Below are 13826 nucleotides of genomic sequence, written 5' to 3' on the forward strand. Positions count from 1 at the left end.
CAGCAGGGACGCCTTTGTGTGTATACGTGCCAAATTTCGTAATCCAGGCAAAATTTATAAAACATTTGACTGTTGTTTCTGTTTTAGCCCTTTCTCACCCATGTGTTATAATACCCAAGGAAAGCCAGTGGATACTGGACATAATTGAAATACTTCCAAACGGAAGCAATATCATTGTTATTTACATGAGAATGCAATATCATTGTTATTTACATGAGAATACAGAACAATGTTCTTCTTGACTTGCCAAAGTGTAAAAAACAGCCATTCATTTTCCGGAATGTCTGCGTAATGTGTAATTTCGGTACGGAAACAAGAATCCAATATGCAATGGCACTCTCTAAAGTCAACTAGTAGAAGTTTTATATAAGCGCAAGCAGTCCATTTATTAACCCTCCAGTTATACTACCCATTACTACACATCACATGCTATATTTGATTGATATTCAGTAGATCAAGTTGCTGAAGCACATTTATTGCGATATTCGAACATTTTCTTATGTCTATCCCATCAAGACTTAAAGATCATTAACACGAACTTTTTTATCTTATTCGTGATAAGTTGGTATGACATGTTTTAAATGTGTTGCATTTGGATTTACGTCTAATTTCGTAACTCAGAGATTCGTAGATTATCTGTGACATAAACATAAAGAGTGCCTTGCTTTTTTGTTTTGTGTGTGTAAGATATCGGCTATATCCTCGGTGATGAAAATACCGTTATCAGCTTTAAGTGCTCGAAACATAGAAACACGTGTACATACAAGTTAAAAATCATTGTGCTGCTTACGTCCTTTGCCTGGACCGATGTTGCAATTACGGTTTTGTGTAACGTTAAGATAACAAGTTATCGCGAACAACCGCGTACATTCGAATAAATATATCTAAATTCTCGACGCAATTGCGCATTGCACCAGTTTTAGTCGTAAATATTTTATGGAGAATCAGACTATCAATTCCTTTTGTAAGTCTGCAACATAAAAATTTACCACTGAGCATGCATTTATATAAATTTTACAAATGTTTTAAAAAGTAAACTAATTTTCGATAATTGTACATCGGTAACGAAATCCAGCTTGTAACGAAATCCAATGTTGTTGCAAAAATCTGCTCATTAGCAAGTATGTCAAAAACTTGCGCAGGACTCTTATTTCTGGAAAATTTACGTTATTTATGATCTGAATGATGAAACAAAAATATATATCTATTTGAATCGATATGTCTTTCGAATAGGTCACGAAGTATAAGTTTGGTAATATGCAGAATAATATGCTTTTATCATTTTCGGCCTCAAAGCGGACGGTTCATTGCGGCCACATTTGAATGTTGAAATACTTCACGTTATTTCATCATCGGTTATCTTTGAGTTAAACATTTGATATTGTTCTTTTCCATTTTCATTCATCTCTAAGCTCGGTGGACTGTTACTAAAAAGAATGTTTTTAAAATAATCTTGTCAGTCATACATTAGTTTGTTATACCTGTCTTTTATTTATTTCCAGAAGAATGTTGGATTATTATGCGATAAATTAAATCATTTCTTCTTTAAATCAATACTCTTGCTTTTTTAGCCGATCACATATTTTTTAACTCTCTACGGAGTGTTAAATATGTTCACACTGTTTTGTGTAGCCTAATGCAGGCATTCCTGAAAAATATGCCATCTATAAATGATATAAACGAATAACTGAAGAAATCTTATGAAATCCGGATTTCCACATTTATTGAACACCCCATCAGGAAGGACCAAAGCTTACCGTTTTAATGCACCATAATGCCATCCACATAACTTATGTTTGATATTGTATGTGATTGTTAAGGAGCTTCAATGGGTCAGCTAGGTGTTTATCTCAACTTGTGGCTTTTTATAAAATCAAGATCATCGTGGAGTTAGTCTATTGGAAATCTAGTCACTTTATATTTACTACATGATAACACTATCCGTAACCCAGAGTGATTATCTTGTTACTTGGGATTCCATAATATGCGGTAATAAATGTACATTTATTCATAACCTAGACCGATTTTAGAAAAGTAAATTTGGAGGACGAATATTAAGGTACGGCATTTTAAAAACATTTTTGAGACATTTGTCGAGAACATGTTTGCTTTTTAAACATAAATGTCAAAAGAGTTAACATAACGTATATTTTCTAATTAACATGTTTATTCTTATTTAAGTAATGCACACTAAGAACTCTTATTTATTCGTATCTTTCTTATCAATTTCTTGTGTATTTTTTTATCGGTAAATACTCAAATCTTGTATTAACTTTCGATAAAAATACTTAAATAAGCAATCGTACAGTTTAAAAGTTTTTTTATCGAAATTATTGGCGTTTACACAAATTTTCTAGCAGAAATTGCCTTTTTTCTCATTATTTTATCGTTTTAATGATTAAACACAAAATAAGAGATACATGTATTAGATTGTCACGCGCACGAACTTGATTTCTTTTCAACCATTTTGTTGCCAATTTTATTTCTTCTGTTGATAAAGGGTAACCTGGGTCGGGGCATGAAGGTCATATGTTTAGCCTTTTATGAAATTCATGTAAGACAATTTCGGCATCACACGAATTAATAGTTACGTCACCTTTTTCCGCGTACTTACTGAAATAATCATGATACATGTATTCGTTTTATGGTATCGTATTGGAGTTCTGGGATGTAAGTTAACATTTGAATAATTTCTAAAATTCACGGGATGATTACCGTTTCATGCTATTAGGCCTGTATTTTTTAATAAAATGATTCTCCGATTTTTTTTCTAAAAGTGTCGGGTCGGAGAAGGGAAAAAAAGATGGGTTACCAAATATGCACTCATTTTAAAAATGTAATGGTATGAAGTTTTTTTTAACTTTTGGTACGAACCAGTCCGGAACAAAACCGAAGTTTTGTACCCATTTCGTACCCATTGAAAATAACGAAACATCCACGTATAATATGCACAACTTCTTCTATACAACTGCATTAAAATGCACAGAATATTTTATTCTTTTAAATATGGCCTTATTTGTTCGTAAAATATTGAAGGTTTAAAGTTGATAGGCGTAAATGGGTTTCGCATTTCGGGCACCTGTTTAATGAACATCGTTCTGTTCTTATTGCTTTTATAATAATTTTTAGTCATTTTAGTACTATCAATTTTATAAAAGTGTAAAGAAATGATTAAATATTTACTAACAAATTCAGGATTTCATTTAACGGTTGCATAATTTTTGGCAAGTTAGCAGACTTTGCTGGTGAAAGTGTTGCAGCGTTCTTGAACAAACAATGATGGCGTAGATTTTGATAAATTCTAGCACATGTAAGATGTTCACGTATTATTAAATGCGGGTAATTAAAACTGGATTTATTATGATGATTTATAACTCATATGAACTTTTTCTGGAACCCGGCACCCGTTTCGTGTTTAAAAGCAACCTTTTGGCATCCAAAAAAAATCGAGATTCAATTTTTTTTGGGTTTTGTCAAAAATTAGATTCGGCGGTTCGGAGAATCATTTTATTAAAACATTCTGACCTTTATTTGCTCGCTAACATGATTGCTGCATTTTAATTTAGTTTCCTACACGTAAACTTGTTATCCCTTTTTCAAATAATAATGTGTTCTCCTGTACGTGTATTGTATTTAGATTATACTTGTATAAAGATCTTGAACAACAATTGTTTGAGTATATCACTTTATTTTAATTAGATTCTATTAATTATATTAATTATTTATTATCAGTTTTTTAATATGCTTAAACATTTCCCCTTCAAGATTTAGATTCTGCAAAACTTCTCCCAATAAAATATCAGGGTCTGACTTTGCGATAATAGCTTTTGTTTTATATTTTGTACTTCGCACGTTACATCTAATACAAAGTCGCATTTGATCGCGGATTTCCGTTTACAATAAACGATATGATTACTTTAAATTGTTGAAACATCGTAATGTTTGCTGAGCGCAAATGTCAGCGGCGTATGATAAGACGATATCTTACTATCTTATATTCGTCATGCAACCGCCAATTCACGATAGGAATATTGGTAGCGTTGCATAAATCTAACATGTAATCTACAAATCGAATCGGATCAGGGTCGCACGTTTATCGTGGTATTTAGGGCTCAATATCTTGGTCAATATAACATTTAATATTGCTTATATACCTATCATTCTCGATGTTATCTGCTGTATGTCCCGTTCGAGAGTGTATGTCTCCATTTACAAATACCTTTCCTTTGGTTTGATAAAACTTTAACATCACTTCGAATAGTTTGACAAATCTCATACGAATACAAAGAATGAACAGGGTAATTTTCAAGTGTAATATATACAACACATAGATATACATCAGATTCAATATTAAAAATAGCTTATCTAGTTTTAGCCAAACAATGCCATCAATATCATTTTTAGTCTATGTGCAACGCAAATAGGCTTTTGTAATACCGCATTTCAAAATCACAGAGGAAACGGTCGTCCTTTTCCAAGCCTTCTCCGATTTTTGAGCTGACGAAATAGATATTTAATATAATATTTCGTAATTTTTACAATTTTTCATGTAGAAACTTTTTTTCTAAAATTTTCTTCTTAGAACATTGCTTACATCATTTTTAGTGAATTTTCTAAAACCATTTTGACGTGAAAAAAACGTTCTTAAAAAATCAAAACAAATTTCGTTCGTAAAACAATTAAGTTATTGGCAAAAGCGAGTTATTTTTAGAAAATTACCATCTACAAGGCAAACTTAAAAGAATTTACGTCACTTCAAAACAAAAGGTAGACAATTATATTACTGCTTCATGCGAGGTAGGGGACTTTTACTGCTTGACAATAGTCTTGTTCTTCAAAAAAATATGTTTGATAGACTCATACATTTTCATTTAGACAACTAATCCTTTAACATTTACTTCAGCACAAACTTCCCTGTATCTTGCAAATAGACTTTCAACGCCACCGGTGCTCTCGTTTACATATGTGACACCTTTACGGATAGAGTCTAATATAAATCACAATCCTACTTTGCTCTCCGGTTTAGCAATCGTCTGTACAAATTAAAGAGTGTGCTGTCATAAAACGTTAGAAGTGTGTGAACATAATCGTCTTCTACAAATTATAAACTAGTCATGTCTTCATGTATAATGTTTTTATGAATACTCTTTTTTTCTACCAGTCCGCCAAACAACAAGACCTAATGCAGACTAACTTTCCCGTCAAGAACTGTTTTATCAAGGTTATGGTCAAAAGTATATATACCTTTCTAAAAATCCTTACCTAAGTAAAATATAACCGCTTTTGTAATAAATGCCAACACAAATCTGCAATATATGCTTCCTAGAAACTGAAATCTCGCTTTAACAAAACTGATGAATCGTTTACTTGAACCCCCTTCCCGTCATTGAACACTCACTTAAAGAAAAAAAAGCACCGTTTTATGAAACTGTCACCAAATGTTGGTCAAATTAACTACACATATATCGAAATTATGCATCACAACTACTGGTGCATCATTTACATTATTGCAGTGACTTTTAGTCGGTAAATGGTAACGTATGTGGCCGAAATCATTTGGAGATTTTAGAAAAAAATGGACCACGTGTAAACAAAATCGATACCTGTATAATTGTATAACTAAAACGTCAGTTTCAAATATGCAAGTAAACAGTTTAACGAAGGCGTTTATCACCTTATTCTAGATATAATTATTTGTAAATGAAATGTTGTTCTTTATATTGAATTAAACATGTTTCTATTGAAGATTAAGTACTTTGTATAAGATATATACTGTTTTTATTGTATTTAGTTACCAGTTATATTGGCTATTGCAAATGGTAACATTCATTTGCAGATAAGAGACTGTCTTTATTTATACTAACATACCCGATTTGTATTACACAAAAACACTAACTACGAGTAAGTATCACCGGTACAAATTATTGCAATATTATGTCAACATGACCATTTGTCTTGATCACGAATATATTACCTTTTTGAGCCAAACAAACCCTAAGCTGAAACCTGGATGTATGCAATAACAAACGATGTGTAGAACTAATGTTTTGTGTTTAAAATAAGAAGTGTCTTATTATTTTAATTAGTAACCATTTTATGCTTACAACTTATTAAGTTATTATTATTGCCGTTCTTTTGTAAAAGGATTCATTACGTAAAACATAGACGATCTAAGTCCACCAACACACGCTCGTGGTCAGTTTGCAATAGCCTAAGCGGCGAAACATCGTTACCCAAGCATCAGCCGCCAGATAGACCAAATGTTACTGAACGACAGACAGAAGGAACTGAGAATATTGGTAGAAAGGTAGTTGCTCGTCCTTTACAGAGACACTGCAGAATATGGATGTGCGAGATTCAGATCATTATGACTCAAGTGATATAAATGTACGAGCTGTAAAACAGCATAATGATAATAAAATAGGAGACCCTTTGCCGCTCGATGCTAATGACTCTCATGTGCTGAGTAACGACTCTGTTCCAAGAGCTTTGCATCGAAACAACGATGGCCACCAAAATATATCAAGATCAACTGACTGTGATCATGATGAAAATGCAATCAAAATAAAACAGCCGACAGCATCGAAAGGTTTCAGATGTAACGAAGTTCGTATCCCCGAACAAATGCCAGACAAAAAAGCTTTATTTAAGGACTGTATGAAGAAATTACAAAATGACATAAAGCGCGTTGTTGTGCCTCGTGATTGGATGGTTCTACCAGCCGTACAAAATGACTTTGAAGAACTGCGGCGTATTGTTGACAAAACGGTTCAAGGTGAACCAGTCACCGCTGAAGAAAGCATGCGCTTTGAACTTTTGCGCATGTGCACGTACAGGACATTTCCAAAAATAGCAAACCTGACGTCAGGAAGTTGGCTGAAGCTGGCTTGTATTATGCCTCTAATAGCGATGAAGTTATTTGCTACTGCTGTTATAAACGAATTAGCAACTGGATCGCAGACGATGATCCCATGCCTATCCATCGGAGAATTTCGCCAGAATGTCGATTTTTTACTGACACAGCGACCGTAAATGTAACAAAAGAACGTACAGCACAAGTTGAATTAGAAATCATGGAAAAAATCCAAGGCGGGCGTCAAAGAAATACACCCGCACAAAGTGCACCACTTCCGACAAGAAACGATTTACAAAGTCCAGTAAATGATGCAAATACTGGTGTTTTTCTACGTCAACGTCAACCAGCTCTAGCTCATGGGCAGTTTGCAATGGCCCACAGCGACGAAACATCTTAACCCATGCATCAGCCGCCGGTTAACACGCGAGAATCTACGAATTATCTGTCCATGATGCCACAAATTGCGCGGAATGAAACCTCGTCACCAAACAGGTCGCATTTCCAGACAGGCGTTTTTGTGCCTCAGGACAACTCTAGAATTCCTGTAATCGATACTAGAGCTGTGCAACCTTCAGAAGAAGAAGGACTTGAACAAGGTAAAGCATATCTTCTTTACCTCAATTTATGTTAAGTCTTATACATTCCCACAAAAGACGTCTATTTCCGAATGAAACGTGGATTCTCGGAATGTGTGTAACTAAACGTTTCAGACTAAACAGTAGTTTGATATGGAGAAACGAGTAAGACATGGCGTTGGATTAATACATGTAAAATAAAATGGTACGTTCGAAAGGGTTTGCGGTAAAGACATTATGTTCCAGTATGCGGAATTAAATTAGATTAAAACAGAAATTATCCGTCTAGAAAACTGTTCGATAACTTCATGTAGTTAATTATTACAATCATCATAATATGAAAATAAAACTACAGCTACGAAATATAATAATTATGAAACAAACACTGCAGAAGTAAATGAGCTTGCAATAATTTTAAAATGTTTAATTGTAGGAGAACACACTGACGAGTATGGCCGTGAGTCACGCAATGATGATGTACATTCACCGGTGACCTCGGCTGTAGCTCAAGCGGAATCATCACGTGTACCAGGTGATATATCTTCCCGTGTTTGTGTAACATTTCCTGACCGTCATTCCAATATTTACGGATTTTTAGTTCAACAATCACAGATAGAGGTGCGTTCGGAAGTCTCTGGTATTATTCAAAGCATTGATATCCAAATCACACACAATGATTAGTGTTGTGTTTTAAAAGCATAATAGACCGTCGTCGTCTACATGCTCGTCCAACTATTATGCTACAGCTTCTCGCAAAGCGGTCTTAAAAAAGGGCGAACTGAAAATAGTGACACGTGCATATCATATTATTATGGTAATATACGTGCACCGAACTTGGATTACCATAACGTACAGGTGTACATACATCATACCTAAACAAAGGATGGCGATGTTTTGATGATGTTCAAGTTCACGATCATATGGTGCTTACACAGGTAGGTTATTTCTCAACTGTTGACAGGTTAATGATCTTCAGATTTAATAGTGAACAGAAAAAGCATTTAAGGACCATAACAATATTATCAAAAAGAGGCTAGCATTGGTTTAACACTAAAAAAAACTATAAATAGTTATAATTTAGTTATAATTAATGGTACAATCTAAGACATTATTAATTGACCACAGTTTTTGTAAATTGTTGCAACATTATATTTCAAATCTGTTAACTGTTTAGTGAGAGTCTGCTAATACCGGACACCGGGCAGAATGAGTTCGAGTTTTGTTATATTGCAGGTTTAACACTGCCAGATATCCAGGCTATTCTTTATAAAATATTCAGATTTGAAGATCGAACGTATAATACTTAAACATCAAATCGTGTATATTTAAGATTTTATTATTGTATGATTTGTTCTTGATTCTATCATATTTGAGGTTTGTTAAATGCATTTTATGTTTGAAATGTATTTGCATTTTTTTTTCGCATGTCATATTGTGTATTTTTTATGCGTTTTACAATGTGAATTTTGAATTATGTATGTCACAAATACAAATAAATACAATATTGCAAATAGTATAGGTATAGGACATATATTTCCGATTCGTAAAGATTTGACAACTTAACGCATTTTACAAATTATACAAAGGATTTAATATCGTATCAAGTGAAATCAAAACGGGAAGCTGACAACGACAACGAGCGAGGCCTGGTATCGTAATTCACATGGCGGGATTAGAGGGTTAGGGTAAGGGTTAGGGGTCGGGTTTGGGTTAGGGTTAGCCTTAGCCCTAACCCTTGACCCTAACCCGACCCCTAACCCTTACCCTTACCATAACCCAGGGTTATCTCCCCTATACCATTTTCGCTCGTTGTCATTGTCCGCTTCCTAATGAAAACAGTACATTTTTTTATTCAAATTTGTATATTACAGGCAGGGTACCTAATTTCTAAATGTGTGACAACATTAATGTCACATGCGTCAATGCATAAAACCCGATTTCGTCATAGAGCTTATTTAGTTAAATAACTGTATTCACATTTGTTTGCACGCATAATTTTGATTTTTCTAAACGACTTTTTAATATGTGATATGGAAAATAATTATCAATAATACCCATATTTGTTCGGTTAGTCTACGTTTATTTTAAGGATTATTTCATAACGTATGCGTCATATGTGCTTATGTACAGGTATTTTGTTTGATCTTATCTTTTTATGTGCATGTCTACTTGGAATTTATGTGAGGATTTTTATTAAAAGGGCCGTCCAACGTGTTGGTAAATTGACAAGAGTAAAAAAGTTGTTTCAGATTCGCAAATTATCGTTGTTGTTATGATATTTTTGAGGAAATAGTAATACTGACCATTTAACATGCTCTTAAATATCCATTATATGCATCTTTTGACGATTTAAAAACCTGAAAATTATAAAGCGTCTTGCGACGCGAAAGGATCGAATAATTTGGAAAGTTCTGTTGTTGTAGTTATATTTTGGGAAACTACGAGGATTGCTTATATAGGTAAAAAAATACATCCGCTCTAAGCATGAGCATGGATGGTCGAGTGGTCTAGGCGGGAGACTTTTTACTCCAGGACTCCAGGGGTCAGTGGTTCGAGCCCTGTTTAGGGTAACTTTTTTGCCCGTTTAAAATTGTTTTCTGGTTTGTTTACTGTAGATTTTTTGGTCAACTGTTTAAATTTATCAATATAAAGCATTTAATGACATACTTCAATACATGCCAAATCTGATGGACGGCCCCTTTAAATAATAAGATATTTCGATCACGAAGTTTAAAACAAATATGTAATAAAGCTGTGTTATCTCTTGTTGCTAAGATTTATTCAGGTTAATGTACAATGTAATTCATGTTGATCTAACACCAAACTTAGTAGTAGTCATAGCTAAAATAATTTGTTGATACATGCACAACATCCTTCAGAAACGAAGACACGTCATTCAGATCAATAGTGTATAATTCGACCAGCTCTATAAAAGAGATTGTTTAAAGTTTATAATGATATTCGTGTAAGAATGTTATTAAAGATAAAAAGATGAAAACTTGTGATTTTTAATTAAGCCATTCTATCAAATATGTTGTCACACAAATAACTTCTTTTCCTTTTATGGAGAGACTTAGCTTGTGATTTAAATGGGACGTGTCTTGTCATGGTCGATGTCACTATTACTTAAATTAGAGTTTCTGCTGAATAACTTGAGATTGGATGGAGGTCATTGTACGTTGTACAGCAATTTTGAAAGTAAATAGCTTACATTCACAACTAGCGTAAGATTACATTTTGAAGTACTCAATGTTGCTTTAAACACCAATAGCAAAATGAAAAGAAAAAATTGTAAGTTTTCGGTCGATATCTTAAAGTTTCCATGGACCAATTTTGATGAAACTTTGGTATAGAAAGCTTGCATGGAGACCTAGTTTTGGACTTTTGTTTTGATTATTGGGTAAATATCAAGGTATTGAACATTAAAAAAACAACCGGCTTGAGGTTAATATCTTTAGTTTAATTAAAGGCTTCTTACTGTAAATTTGCGTGAAGGTCGACATCATGCATACCATTTGGGGAGTCTGGTAAATGTCAAGAACACTGTCATTTAAAAATGATCCGCTTTTCAGTCAATAACTTGAGTTTTGATGTAGCATTTGTTTGATATTTTGCGTGTTGGTAGCTTGCATGCAGATCTATCTTAAGATTGTATTCGAGACCAGTTTGATTCAATGCAATTATTACAGTTACTAAAAGTAGGACAAAACATTTTTCCGCACATAAACTTAAGTATGAATGGATGTATTGCGCTTACATTTTGCGTCTATGTAGCTTTGATAAGATCGAGATTACGACATACCCTTAACAAAGATTGGTATTGTTTCAGTCCTTTAGTTTAGATTATGACTGTGCAATTATTTAAAGCAATAAGTAAAAATATTGAAACGTTAAAACGTGGTTTCATGGTGTTATTACAACTTCTGTCACATGCATATGAATACTGCATTCTGATTGGATAATTTGTTCACGTGACCGGTTTTGCATTTTTCGATGAACCCACTTCCACTTCGTAAGCAAATTTAAATATGAATATTCACGGCGCTTCTTTCTAGTCATAAATAAGTTGCCAAAATGACGTATGTTTTGCAGCGAAACTTAATGGTGTTGTTTTGTATTGGTCAATAGCGAAATTACATTATATTTTTTGCGCGAACTTCAACGATAGTTTGACGTAGATGAAACCAAAACTGAAAATAGATTCATACGCTAGATTAAAAAGGACTTGTATGACCCTTACGTCGATAGAATTACAGCTTCAATATCATTTTGTGTTGTAATTATAAGAATTGAATATCATTTTTCTGCATTTCATCGGTGTATAAATTGTCGGGAAAAATACACCTAATACACCGTCGGCGTTTGAGCATAAATTAGGTGTATTTTTCCCGACAGTTCATACACCGATGAAGTGCAGAAAAATGCTATTCAATTCTTAAATATATAATTGTGTTCATTATTATATCTTGTCGTTTTGGAATCATTGACAAAAAAGTCGGAATGTTCAAACTATCTGCACGTGAGTAGCATCGTTTTACAATTACTACGCTTTATCATTCAATTGATGTTCTTAAGCAGTGCCAGAACGAAAAAAACAAATACATTTTATTTTTATTTCTAGCCATGCATATGTGTTTCTTCATTTTAAACAAAACGCATTCTTTCTGAATGAGGCATATAAAGATTAACCGAAACAGGTTAACTGTTTAACCTACTGAACGAATCGCCTTTACCGGTTTCATTTTTCGGGTAAAGGTAAACCTGAAATTTTGTTTGATTGGCCTGCTTATTTGATGGTTGCTTAAATAATTTTCGAGATTAATTGGCTCTCCAAAGTAAATTAAGAAACACTGCTTACAATGAAAAACAAAACACATACTTTACGTCAACTGGAAACAAGAAGGGAACAACAACCAGATTCAGCAAGTACATTTAAACAACCCGGTTCAGCAAGTGCATTTAAATCATTAGAATATTTATACGGAAAGCGATATGATGCGAACATTAGAGGACTTATCATAGCAGATACATGATAATAAACACTATTAATTTCTTTATTTCTTATCCAAATGCATTTTCACAGGATAATTACATACACAGTCTAAAATTCATTTGCAAATTTAATAAATTAAATGAGTTATAAATAACAAACGCAATCACGGACATAATACAACCACTTCTGTAACCAACATAAGCGATACTAAATTACTTTTGTTTGTCAACAGAGTTCATGTACGTTCAATACGACATGTTTGAAATTATACTTAAACATTTTAAAATTGAGTTACTCTTATAATTCCCTACACATAGCCAGTGCCATGAGTGGTTCAGTGATTTTGCATAAATACATTTTCTGTCGTCATGAAAATATCCCTTTTATTTTTCAAAAGAATATCGTAAGCATCTATTCTTAAAGTTAGAATGATTTTGCCTGCGTCACTAAAGTAATTGATTTTGTTGGGTCCGCAGATAGAACTTCACACGTTCAATATTCACATGTGTATTCGATATCTGTGCATTTGGTAAGTCCTATCGATGTTTTCGGCTAAGAAGTCCCTTAATCCAAAAATGAAAGACAACTGATATCAATCATCCCATACATGTTTCATCTGTTAAGTTGACAAAATTTCCTAATATATACACATACCAGGCATTTCATGAAACGCCACTCAAATGTAAACGTCTTTGAGTCATATGCAAAAGGCATGAGATACCCACGCTAGTTCAAGTTTAGTCTTAGCTTGAAACTCCATTTGTGTTTCCGCTCAATATCTTTTGAACTATTTTAATGAAACTTTATTAAAATATTAGGGTCAGTGTGAGAATGTAAAAAAAATGCATGATTCAGCCACTCTTGTCAAGGTCAAGGTCACGCCTTAAGATGAACATTTTGATTCTGTGTGTCCGCAACGTATAGTCTTTGAAGGCTCATAGTCAAGGACATACTAGATTGTCACATGTTTAAGCATCTTTTTGCGTGACCACTCCACATTTCCTATACCTATTGATGGATTTTGATTAAATTTGCTTAATTGTTAAGGGGCACTGAGATTATGTACATAAAGCATAGCCCGACACGCTGGTTCAATATCAATAAAACACTTAAAGATCACATTTTAAGCCCCCGTATCTGATATATCCTTCGAAGAATTTTCATGAAACTTTGATTATTTGTTACGGACCTTGAGGAGACTTCGAGAAGTCACTAATAAGTCTCGCTGTCTCAAGTTAAATGTAAAATATTTAATGACCAACGTATCACTCCTGGTAAATACCAGTCTGTTTGTTTGCCTAGTATTTTTATGATGAAACAGTAAAATATATAGCGTATAGCCAGAAAGGTGTACAGAAACCAATACGTCTTATTTTAACTAAAATGCCAAGACAAATAAATG

General features: G+C 33.6%; 1 long non-coding RNA gene across 2 annotated transcripts; it reads left to right on the forward strand.

Annotated features, from left to right (window-relative positions):
- Positions 1–1954: 1954 nt before the first annotated feature.
- Positions 1955–10950, forward strand: LOC127836510 (uncharacterized). 2 transcript variants are annotated; one of them, XR_008028802.1, is made up of 4 exons: positions 1955–2059; positions 6145–7452; positions 7865–8366; positions 8665–10950. It is a non-coding gene; the product is annotated as an uncharacterized LOC127836510 (long non-coding RNA). The 2 variants fall into 2 exon arrangements; XR_008028801.1 differs by having other exon boundaries at positions 7865–10950.
- The last annotated feature ends 2876 nt before the right edge of the window (positions 10951–13826 follow it).

Source organism: Dreissena polymorpha, chromosome 6, assembly GCF_020536995.1.
Source record: "Dreissena polymorpha isolate Duluth1 chromosome 6, UMN_Dpol_1.0, whole genome shotgun sequence".
NCBI classification, from domain to species: Eukaryota; Metazoa; Mollusca; class Bivalvia; order Myida; family Dreissenidae; genus Dreissena; species Dreissena polymorpha.